At 36.3% G+C, this 13,162-nt stretch overlaps 1 protein-coding gene across 1 annotated transcript in view; it reads right to left on the reverse strand.

Annotated features, from left to right (window-relative positions):
• GPR149 (G protein-coupled receptor 149) overlaps window positions 1–13,162 on the reverse strand; it is a 97,652-nt gene that overhangs the window by 59,683 nt on the left and 24,807 nt on the right. The window lies entirely within an intron of this gene.

The raw sequence follows: 13,162 nt of genomic DNA on the forward strand, positions 1-13,162 counted from the left end.
CCACTATTAACTGCCTTTTCTATCTCTGTTATCTTTGGAGTTGTTGCAAAAGACAATTTCCACTCTCTTGCATCTTTCAGTATAGATTCTTCATTGGATCTTGGGTTGAAGTTGTCCATCCCAATCATTGGATATCATGTGAAGGAATCAGGAATGTATGGATTGAAGAAGAAAAGACTGGATGGGAAATGGAGGTGTGATTGCAGTGTTCACATATGTCAAAGGCTATCATATGGTAGAAGGAGTAATCTTGTAGTGTTTGGCTTCACAAACCAGGAGCAATGGATAGAAATGGCAAATATAGCTTCAAACTTCATATCAGGATAAGGTTTCTTTAGTTAGATCTGTCCAAAAGTGTAAGGGGTTGTCTGGAAAACTTGGAAGTCTGTAAGAAGAGCTAGATAATACTTAGATAGAATGTGAGAGTGGGGATTATTTTTTGTATAGATTGGACTAGATAGTTGCTGAGATCCCTATCAACACTCCAGTTCTGTGATCTTGACTCTGGACATTTCCACTGGCTGTTCCCCATACCTGAAAAGCTCTTGCTCCTCATTTCTACTTATGGCTTCCTTTAAGGCTCAGCAAACATTCTGCACCTTCTGCAAGAAATACTTCTTGTTTTCCCATAATACTAGCTTCTTTCCTTTATGATTATGTCTGCTATATCCTGTATATACTTTGTTAGTACATAGCTATTTGCATGCCATCTCCTTTATTAATTTGTAAACTCTATGAGAGCAAGCACATCTTTACCTTTATTTGTATTCCCAGAGCTTAATATAGTACTTGCACATAATGAGTACTTAATAAAGGCTTGGTAACTGGACTTTACTTCTTTGATTTCCATGAAATACTGAAGTACTTCTTATGGGCTAATTTATCATTTTTCTTCCTGCTCTGCCAATCAGCTAATTTTTTCATTGTTCATTAGCATCCTCACTTCCTCCCTTCCTCTTCCTCCACAATTCTCTAAGGTGTAGGGAAAGAGAAAAGAAGAAGAATGAAAAAATCATAACCAATTCTACCATTTCACTTTTGGTTAAGTATTTGGTAGGAAAAATTAACAAATGTAATACATGAGAAAGCTCTTACTATTGTCCATTAGAGCTCAGATATTTTAGGGAAAGTAGATTATTTCCCCTCAGCTCTAGTGACCCTGAAGACCTTTAAATGTAAAAAACCCTCTGCTCCTTTATAGGTGCCACTAATAACAGCCATGACAGATGCTTTAGGCCAGTGATGGGCAAACTATGGCCTGTGGGTCAGATGCAGGCCCCCTGAAATGTTCTATCCCGCCATGCGATATTATTCCTAATCTGATGAATACAATGAGTAGGATACAATACAATGAAACTTTGAAAGAGTTGCCTTAGAAACAGACTGACAGATGAGCATTTCCTTTCCTTTGGCCCCCTCTTTAAAAAGTTTGCCTGTCACTGCTTTAGGTAATATCTAGATAATAAAGTGTTGCTATTATAATGTTTAATTATTGTCTATGAATTTCATCTATTAGTCTCTTTCTTCTGACCTATTACAGAGGATCTTAAAAATGAGTATTTTCATTATTATCCCCACTCAAAGACAGGTTTGAATTTTCAAAACATCATAGCTTGGCATAATTGAGAACAGGAAGCTGAGGATATATGTACTTAAAAAACAAACAAACAAACAGCTGAAACTAAATGGGGAAGTGACCTAAGCAGAGTATAATCACTAAAATGGAAAGTTGGATGGGATGAGAGGTTCAACCAATTCATACCAATGTGTCTCTGAGATCTCAAATAATTAAAAATGGGCATGACTCATTCTACTAACAGTAGAACTGACTCAGAGGAAAGAGAGATCATGTACTTAGGACTTTCTGCCATCATTACCATTTGATAGATTTGGCAGATTCTCATGTGAAGACTAAGTCAAACTAAAGTTGCTTAATTTCCATTATCTGTACAATTCAATTTAAAGCACAAATTGGTGCTTTCAACTTAAAAAAGTATCAACATGATACAGAACACTAGGTTATCATCTGTATAACAAAAATATACTATCAGAAATGCCAATGGATCTGTGATTTCATTGATAAAGAATATTCTCTCCTTTGACATATACTACAATTCCTCCCTTCCCCTCTGATCTAATTTGACTCTTGTTCATTTATCTCCATATTTTTGAAACAAGGGTCTACCCAATGTGCTCAGGCACTTCCTTGCTTTCTTTTGACTGTGAGAACACAGGGGCTGTCCATTGATTGTCACTTACTCTTGCCATGTGACCAACTCCTTATCTTTTTTGCTCATCCATTTTTATGACATACTAATCTGATATCAAATTAAATATAGTCCAATATTGATATTAAATTCTCCCATTTTTAAAAGGAAGTCTGGGGTTTTTAAAAGAATTTTGAAATTTCCCAAAGGCAATCCAGCTGTCTTCCCTTTCCTGTTCAAGTTATCCACTTGACAAGTGACCCTATTGTGAAAGATATAATATGCAGTTGGATAAACTGTAGAATTCTTCCATCAGTTACATGGATAAATTCTATTATTTTCCATTTTGCATATCATAGACTACATAATAATCATTCATCATCCATTTGATTTTTCCTGTGTGGATGGGCAAGGCATTTTTTGACTGGTTATTGATCTCCATCAGGAGATAGAGTATATTAGGATTTGAAATTAGCACACTATCTGGAAGTCAGAAAACCTTACCATTGATAGAGAATTCATCTTTGATTTGGATGCCTCACTGGGTTTCCTTTGAAACATATTAGGAAATATATATTTCCCTGATTTGTGCAGCACATGATAGTAATGATTAAATAAGCTTCATTGAAAAACATATTGTCTTTTATCATTCTCAAGGTATCTTCTAAAACATATTTGTCAGGAGGGACATTGTTGAAGGAGAATCTTTTATAAGATAGCTTTTCATCTTACAGAATCAAATTTTAAAATATAATTAACAAGCAATGTATACAGTAGGGTCTTATATACTCTCTCTATATTTTTTAAACCCTTGTACTTCGGTATATTGTCTCATAGGTGGAAGAGAGGTAAGGGTGGGCAATGGGTGTCAAGTGACTTGCCCAGGGTCACACAGCTGGGAAGTGGCTGAGGCTGGGTTTGAACCTAGTACCTCCTGTCTCTAGGCCTGACTCTCACTCCACTGAGCTACCCAGCTGCCCCCTATACTCTATATTTTTGCCAGTTGCATGACAGTCAACAAAAATATGGTCATCTATGCAATATCCCTTGTGAACTTAGATCATTTACCTAAATTATTAGGTTATTCTTCTAAAATTTTCATATAGTTTGGAAGGAAAACATATAGGCTGCTAGTTGATGATATTCTCTCATTTACTTAAAAAATTAAATAATAAGGCCAGAGATTTTTTCCCTACTGCATTGATATAGTTCCTTCCTTCATATATCTTGAAAACTGATCTCTCAAATCTTTTACAATTACTTTAACATGAACTTCCTCTGTGTATACTCTCTACTTCATATGCTTTTGACATTTTTGTTTTCCTTGGGGCCACTTTCTTCTCTTTAAGTTCATTTGGGATTTTTATTTTGGAGTCCAAATGTAGGGATAGTTCAACTGGCTCTGTTAATGAATTATATTTTTATAAAAAGATTTGGAGATGTTTTCATCTCTCATCTATTTGTTGTCTTCCTACTTTCATCCTTAAACACCTTTTCAATAGCTTTACTTATTTGGATTTCTCACTAAGTTTTCTTTTAAGTTTTCCTCTCTAGTATTTCTCTCTGTTTCATGAAATGATTCTGCTCATAATTTTCCCCATCCTTTCCCATAATAATTTATCAATAATTTATAGGATTAACCAGACTTATATTTGAATGTCACATATTTTATTCCTTCCACCCTCTTCTCTTTCCCTCTCTGTCATCTCTCTCCCTCTTCCTCCATCTCCTTCCTCTCTATCTCTGTTTTTGTCTCTCTGTCTGTCTGTCCCCCCATTATCCATTGACTGAAATTCCACCTTCTCTGCCATGTCCTTGAAGTCTTCTTGTGTAACAAATATATATAAAAAAACCAAAATTTAAAAAAAAATGCACCACAATCACCATATTTGGAAATGTATGACATCCTCTACCTCTCATCTACGACTTCTATACCAAAAGAGAGGAGGGATGCTTTATTGTTATTTTCTGAAGTCATGATTAGATACTCTAATTAGTAAATACCACTTTCCAATTTCTAATTCTTTATTATTGGAAAAATCTTATCTCCTATGTAAGGCCTTTCTAGACTCTCCCAAACTTTAGTTCTCCCAGATGTACCTCTTATTTACTATGTCAAATTTTATAATTATTCATATACCTGCATGTTTACCCCTGCCCCCCAAAGAGATAGCAAGCTTCTTGAGGGCAGGTACTGTTTCATATTGGCATTTTTATTCCTACTTCCTGGAATATAGCATATATACTTCATAAATGTTTGTTGGTTGATACTGTATAATTTTTTTTTCAATAAATCAGAAAGTGAAGGAGTAAGTTCATCTGCATCATGGAATTTAGAAACATTGATTTGGGGAAAATTTCAAAAGCAACTTTGAGGATACATTTGTAAGGACTCTAAGGGATTCTTCTGACTTCTTGAGAAATTAATGAAGGGATGTGTTTTACTACCATCTTTTCTTCCCCCTGTAATATTTCTCTATAAAAATAATTTTCTACTAGAGTTCACTTTGAAATAAATAAGAATTCTGCCATCTTGAATTACTTTCTCATAACCATTCCAATCTATAAACTAACCATTATTTTCACTAAATTTTTCACAACATTGTCAAAAATTCTCAAATATTGTTATAAATGGTAGCTCAACTCAGAGATACATAGCATTAAATTTGAGATTAAATCCACAATGCCCTAAATCTTTTAAATCATAACTCCATTTAATCATTCATTTAACAAGCATTTAAGTGCCCACTCCATGTGAGGTCTAGACTAGGGACTATGACTTCAAAGACAAAACTGAAACATATACTATTAATGGTCATCATCTTGAAAGCATTGCTTTTTAGTTTTTCTTAGTCATTTTTTAGAATTGGGGATTACATTTATTATAAAAGAGAGAGAGACTGATCATCTTTCAAAAATGTAGCAGAAAAAGCATCTGATTTGTATTTTGCTGTTATGAGCTTAAATCAAGGTTTTGCTATTTGTCATTATTTGTGTGACAAGCTAGTCACTTCCATTTCTTCTGGGATCAGTTTGTCATCTGCAAAGTAGGCTCAGGTCTTGGACTAGATGTTCTCCCAGATATAAATCCCATGATTATAAGTATAAGAAAATATATACACTCAAGTAAGTTTTGTTTTCAAGACTATGCCCTAATTTAAATGGTGACGCCATTGCTGAAGACATTTCTGGGAATCTTCTCTTCCAACTGACTATAGAGATAACTGACAAGGCACATGAGGGAGAAGACTCAGAGAACCCTCTCATGGTTATGGAATAAAAAAAAAAATAAGCCAGTGCTTCTCCTCCTTTGGCTGAGCTATGCATGCTTCCTCTACCTTTCCCTTCTCTCTTTTTTTCACTCTCTTTTCCAGGAAGATGATAAGCTGACAATGTGTGTCCTGAAGAGAAGAAATCTTTGGACAAAAGAACTTGGAGTCAGGGTCAGATTATATGTGAAAAGAATGATAAGAAATAATAATAGCCTCATAAGATGTCTTTGAAAGGGATGTGGATTTGGAAGAAGGAGATCAGTAATATGTAAGTTGGGGGTCTTGGGAAGAGCACTAGTTCCATAATTGGACAGATCAGGGTTGAAGGCCTGGTTTAGGTATATGATGTTGAACTTCTTACTAAACCTTCATTTCTTCATCTGCAAAATGGGAACAGGAAACAAGGGTGGGAATAATATTTATCCTTACCATGGAGACTGGATTATGTTTTCTGAAGGTTATTTTATACTTAAGTTAGCTCAGTTTCTGTATTGAAACTATCTTGGAGGCTTAATTGGTTCAGAGAGCTAAGTCTCAAGTCTGAGCATTGAATTAGCTTCCTAGTGGTCTGACACAATCCATTAGGAGTTAATACCTCATTTCTCAGGTTTAACTGGTATACCAGTAGGCTAACACAGAGACAGGGAAGCTATTTTTGTTGTTATTGTTGATTTGTTTCAATCGTGTACAACTCTTTATGACCCCATTTGGTATTTTTTTGGCAAAAATATTGGAGTTGTTTGCTGTTTCCTTCTCTGGCTTATTTTATAGATGAAGGAACTGAAGCAAATAAGGTAAAGTGACTTGCCCAGAGTCAAAATATGAGTATCTGAGGTCATATCTGAACTTAGGAAGATGAGTCTTCATGACTCAAAGCCTGGCAGGCAATCCAGTGTGCCATCTAGCTGCTCAGGTTCACCCAGACCCATTATTCCCAGTTGGCTCCAAACCAAGTTCTAACCTGATCTGACCCTACTTAACTTCTGAGATCAGATGAGTAAGAGTAGGATGGCCACAAACCAGGGAAGCTATGCCCACCTGAAGCACTGCTGTATCTCTTCTGACTATCCTTTCCATGTCCTAGTTTAGTGAAATTCTTTTTGTTAACTGTTAGAGAGGTCAACAGTATCTCATGTCAGCTCAGTCCCAAACTGGAACCATCAGAGTGGCCTGAGATTGGCCTCTCTTAAAATAATTACTAACTTCAATGGTATTTATGAGAAAAATAGTTGCATATACCTTAAAACACTATAGAAATATTCACCCTTTTTCCTGGCAAATGGCAAATCTCTTTCAATTCCAAATGCTACTAAGTCAGCATTGTCTGAATTTTACTTGGATCTGTACCCCAAGACAGTCTGAGCAACTATGAAGCTAATCTACATTTTGCAAACTCCCTTTGAAATAAACCTTATTACCAGTCATTTATGTAAGCTTCCTATTCCCATAATCAGAATGCATGAATAGATTTCTTGATATTGTAGAGAGACCTCATCACCAAGAAATTGGAAATATCTGCTTTTGAACCTTACATTAGACACTTATTAGCCATGTGCCTCTGGACAAATCTCTTAACTTCTCTGACTCAGTTTGCCTATCTGCACAAATGATACTTATCTTCCTTATAGGGTTCTGAGACTCAAATAGGACAATATAAGTGAAACACTGTGCAGAACTTAAATGACTCTGTAAATAGCAACTCTCTTGATTAATATTTAATCAATATAAAACTGTGAAAGACCTTAATGATCATCTTTTCCAATGAACTAATCTTTTCCAATGAACTAATAATATAGATGAGAAAACCAACATGAAAGAAGATGAGTCTTTTAGTGGGTAAGTCAATAAATACTTATAAAGCTCTTTCCTATGTACCAGGCACTGTGCTAGGTTCTGGAGATTTAAAGAAAGGCAAAACCATGGTCCGTTTCCTTAAAGAATTCACATTCTAATGGGGAATGCAACAAATAAATAACTCTATGTACAAAATAGATATGGGATAAATGGGAGGGAAGACTCTAGAGGTAGAGGAGGATTGAGAAAGGGCTTTGGAAAAGATAAGATTTGATGTGACTTTTGAAAGAAGTCAGAAGTCAAGAGGTGATGAGGGATAGCATTCAGGGTATGAGGGACAGTCAGTGAAAATGATTTATCTAATAATGTCTTATAGATCATAAGAAGGGAAATCAACATTTAAAGCCAAGTCTTTGGACTTCCAACTCCATGGCTTTTTCTATGGATCCTCAGAAGGTATTATTGGTTCTGAATGAAAATGTTTAGTAGAGTGTGTCCCAAACTTTGTTCTGTGGAGGCCTAGGGGTTTACATTATATGGATAGTAGTTCTCTGGGAAAATTGCATTTGATATGAATAAGCATGGGAGAAAAGACCAGTTTCAGTCTCTCTTGTGCCCACATACCAAATATTTTCTCTATGATCAAGTCCCTTAATCCAGTTTGTTCAGTTTCCTCACATGTAAAATGAGTTGGAGAAGGAAGTAGCAACCCACTCCAGTACTTTTGTCAAGCAAAACTTCAATTGGGTCATGAAGAGTTGGATACAACTGAATAACAATACCAATAATATATATTGTGTCTTTCATTTTTTTTCCTTGCATCTTTCTTCTGATACTGACACTCTCCTGGCAAAGTTCCTTCTCACTTTATGTGTGAACTATGGCAATAGCCTGTTGGTTGTCCTCTCTACCTCAAGTCACTCCAGTTCACCCTCCATTCAGATATTCAAGCATCTTCTCCCCCCCCCCCCATTCAATAAATACCATCAACTACTAACTGTTTGTATCTAGCTGTTTGCATATTGTTTCCTATATTAGACTGGAACTTCCTTGAGGTCAGGAACTCTTTTTTCCTCTCTTTTTATTCCTATTGATTGGTGCAATGCTTTGTATATTTTAAGTATATAATAAATGTTTCTTGACTTGGCATGACTTGCATGAGAATACACCTATATTGCAAAAGTTTCCCTTTTCTAACTTCTTGTTAGGAGTGACCCAAGCATAGATCAACATCTACAGGTTTCTACAATATATTTCAAGTGCTAAAGTGTTTTGTTGCCAAATTATTTTTGAGAAATGCTGATTTGGGACTTCATGGCTAATAATGATGCCTCAGAAAATACATAAAAAATACGGATCTGACAGGCTATGATTATATATTCTGCAGATTACATTTTCCTACTCAGCAGTAGGATAGAAGAAAAACTTGGAAAGCCCCAGGCTTACGAACTCCAGAACAAATGTTCTAAAAGACATAATATGCAATCCTCTAAAACTTATCCTTAAGAAAAAGCAACAAATTTACTTTTTTTTTAGAAAATAATCATGATTCATTCTGGATTATGGGATCACCACCTATTTAACACTACATTAATAGGGGGCAGCTGGTGGCTCAATGGAAAGACAGGAAGGTATGGAGATGAGAAGAACTGGATTCAAATTTCATCTCATATATTTTCTAGCATGTGACCTTGGGCAAGTCACTTACCCCCCATTGCCTAGCCCTTCCTGCTCTTCTGCCTTGGAACCAATACATAATATCGAAGGTTTTTTTAATCATTAATTTCTTCACTCATTCATTAAATAATAAAAGGTAGTTTCCATTTATAAAATGTTGAAGGTTTGCAAAATATTTTATAGATATTATCTCATTCAGTTCTCACAACAGTGGAAGACAGAATTTATACTACTCTCATTTTGAAGGGAGAAAATTGAAGTAAATAAAGCTTTAGTGACTTGTCCGGGTGACTTGTCCATTTCTGGAAATGGATTTGAACTCATTTCTTCCTGACTGTGTTCAGTGCTTTATCCACTGTTTCACCTAGCTACCTCTTAGTATTTAATTAAGCATCTGATCTCAGTGTTTAAAGCACTGTAAGTGCTGGTGCATATGCAAGGTATAGCTATGCTATGACCCCTGTCTTCACGGAGTTAATAGTCTGTTGAAATAAGACATCAATTTTGACAGATATATAATACATGAATTACAAGATAAGTAAATCAAAAGACATAAAACATAAATGACAAATGAGATCCAAATGGGGTAAAGGTGGAATTATATAGGAAAGAACTATATAGAAAAAAGAAAAGATAAAAGGAGAAACTGAGATAGGGGATATAGGGGATGAGGAAGGAGTTGAAAGGTGTAAATAAAGTAGGATTGTGTAAATAAAATAGGAAGACTTTTTGCATATGTTTCCCTCTAATTTAGCAAATCCCAGCTTCACAGTGAGACATTTTGCTGAAAGGGGCAGAGAGCAAAAGAAATTTCTACTGGTTAAAACAAAACAAAAAAGTCCCTGTATTTGTAGAGCACAAAATGGAGCCTCAAAATCTACAAACAAGAAATATCTCATGTATATCATACTATCATACCAGATTCCTTATCAACTGCAATCACAGAGACCACTCTGTTCACTGATCCTTTGATTATTAACATCAAATAACGTATAAAAAACAGACCTGAGATGTTCATCATTGTCTTGTAGAGGGATGAAATGAAATGTCATCCTTACAGATGACAAAACTTTCCTGCTGATCATGTTTGGGGGTGATATTCTTTTTTTTAAACCCTTAACTTCTGTGTATTCCTTGGTGGAAGAGTGGTAAGGGTGGGCAATGGGGGTCAAGTGACTTGCCCAGGGACACACAGCTGGGAAGTTTCTGAGGCCAGATTTGAATCTAGGACCTCCTGTCTCTAGGCCTGACTCTCAATCCACTGAGCTACCCAGCTGCCCCCTATGGAGGTGATTTTCTGAGGAAAGGATCAAGCCCCAGGACCTTATAAAGTCACTTCAATGAGATCTACTATGAATCAAAATAGATTAACCCAATAAGTTGTTTGGGAAAATTTAAATAGATTAAAATGTCTACTACTACCTGTAACATGAATAATCTTAAGTGGGGTGAACTGCCTTACAGAACTCCACAGTACCCCCAGAACTCCACGAGAGGGGGAAGTTGGGGCAGTTAAGAATGTGGGTATAAAAGCAGGACACCCAGCTTGGCAAGATCACTCTTTGGGGGACAGAGGGAGCTGGGTGGAGTTCTGTGGGGCAGTTCACCCCCCTTAAGATTATTCATGTTACAAACCATTATTCCAGAGGACCAAAGATGACTGAACCATGGTACCCACGTCTTAACTGAGAGGTGGTGGACTTGATATATAGAATGAGACTTGCATTTTTGGACATGGCCAATGTGGGAATTTGTTTTGCTTAAGTGCATATTTTTAACAAGGGTTTTTTTTTCATTTTTTCTTCTCAGTAGGGATGGAGAGGAGAGCAAGGAGATTAATGTACATTAAACGAAAAATGAATTTTAATTTTTCTACATTATGATGGGCACATTTGCAAAGTAAGTTCATGCAATTAGAAGAATACATATATTTGGGACAAGTATTTCAGATAGACAATGAGCTGGGTACAGAATTGAATAAGGGGAAGAGAATTAGACTGAAAGCCTTTGAGAAATTGCAGAGTGCTTCTCCAAGCCAGAGAAGAATCTCACAGCATGAGAAAATCCTCCTAGGTTATCTTCTCTATTATTTGGCAGGGAAATAATCTCGATGAGTTCACAGACCTATCGAAGTATTTAAGTGTAAATATTTTCTTATGTGTAAAATCAATGAACAAATCATTGATTTCTTAGAAGCAATTCCAAGTACCTCAACTAAATAACATGGCTAGTTTAAAGGAAGCACAATTATATTTGTTTATTATTTACCTGCGGATGATTACAAAAGCATAGATATTCAGAGGTGAACATTACATTCTTAATTTATATGAAGTTTCAAAGTCACAATGTGAATGACTCTGCAGGTTGTAATCGGATGGCAACAACGCCTCTCACCAACTTAACTCTTAATTGAAGCAAATTCAAGGAAAAAATAATCAAGGATGGAAACAATCTTTTGTCTTATGGCTTCACTCATAAGTCCCATGATAACCTAGATCAAAGGTCCTCTCTTTGGCTTTTGTGGGAAAAACACATCCAGGTTTTTAGCAGTGTCTCTTCCCAAGAATTGGTGGCTCAAACTCCATTCAATCCAGATGTAAGAAAAGAATTTTATTTGAAGAAGTTTTTAAGATAGTATAATAGCCTAAAAGCTGGTGGAATAGCCTGGGGGCTGACGAGATAGCCTCGGGGTTGATGGGTTAGGGGCAGAGCTAATAGAATAGCCTAAAGGGGTAGCTCAAGGTTTGCATATTTATTATTGGGGGGGGGGAGTGCTTGTCACTCTTCATTCCAGGGAAATCTCTGCCTTTTCTCAGAATAGCCTACTCCTGGGCATTACTGGGCATTGCAGGCTGAGGACCCAGGAAAATGAGCCTAGAGGAGGAAAGTCTGAATTCAGGTGGCGATGTGTTTTGGGATATGTGAACTTGGGGACACCAGAAAGGGAATAAAGAGCATGGGCAGGTTTGGGAGGGGTTCTCCTGTATTGCCAGAGCCCTTAGTGTGCATGTCTCAGTTTCCTCCATTGCCCCACTTGTCATCATTTGTCAGTGAGGGAGAGGTCTTGCTATCCTGGAATGTTTTCATCAAGTATGTGAACAATTCAGAATAATCCACTGATTAATCATACAAATTCTGTAATTTATGCTTGATTAATCCTGAAACCACAGATTTTGCAGTTTATGTTTAACTAGTGCTCACAAGTGCTCACGAGATTTTAGAACATGAGGGTCCAGTTTCTATTATTGCCCTTCATTGCCCACTGCTCATCTCCATCATGGCCACCAGGCCACCACTTCCCATATGTGCTATTTCCTTCAGTAGAATTGTAAGCTCTTAAAGAATAGTGACAGTTCCACTCTTGCCTTTGTATCACCAGGCCCTGGAACATAGTAAATGTTTAGTAAATACACAATTGGTTAATTGATTCCTGGAACATAGTGGTTGCTTAGTATTTGCTGGGTGATGGATGAAAATAAGCTCATAGCTTTTAGGGTCCATCTATTTAGACATATTGTTTGTTCTCTTCTCCCTTCTTCCCTTATGGCATGAAAAAGCCAAGCCATACGCTGCATTACCAAGAATGGTTGGCAGACGTTAGCTTAACCTTGAAAAAAGAGATTCAGAATGATATTCCCCTAATACCAGAGTGAGCAGCAAAATTTAATTGGTAGAGGTATGCTAAGGGACCAGACACATTCATGCAGATAAAAGCAGGCAGAAAATAAGTTCTTTAATAAGGCACAACTTTTCACCTTTTTATTTTTTGCCTCTGTGGAGGCATTGATGGTAATTATTGTTATAATTGTCACTTCATACAAAGCTATTTTAGATACACTAATTTTAAAAAGTTGCTTGGATGGGCAATTAAAAACAGGTTTTTAAAAATACAAATCTACTTTTGTTTATATTAATTCCTTCATTCCAGACTGAAGACTCAACCTTTCCCAAAACATTTTCTTAATTAATTCAAACTGATTCTCCTCACTCCTTTATGTCTTCTTCCCTTAGCACTCATTACATATGGGATCCATACATTTTATCTGATACTTGCCTGTGGTTTTTTAAAAAAAATTGTTCTCTAGTGGTTTCATCTATATTTGGCTCAATGATTTTAAGTGATCTGAGAGATGAGAATTAGATCTCTATCCAGTTCCAGTTTCTCCCGTAGGCTGCAGTTCTAGATCATTAATTGCTGATTGTATATTTCTA

This window comes from Gracilinanus agilis, chromosome 3 (genome assembly GCF_016433145.1).
Source record: "Gracilinanus agilis isolate LMUSP501 chromosome 3, AgileGrace, whole genome shotgun sequence".
Classification (NCBI taxonomy): domain Eukaryota; kingdom Metazoa; phylum Chordata; class Mammalia; order Didelphimorphia; family Didelphidae; genus Gracilinanus; species Gracilinanus agilis.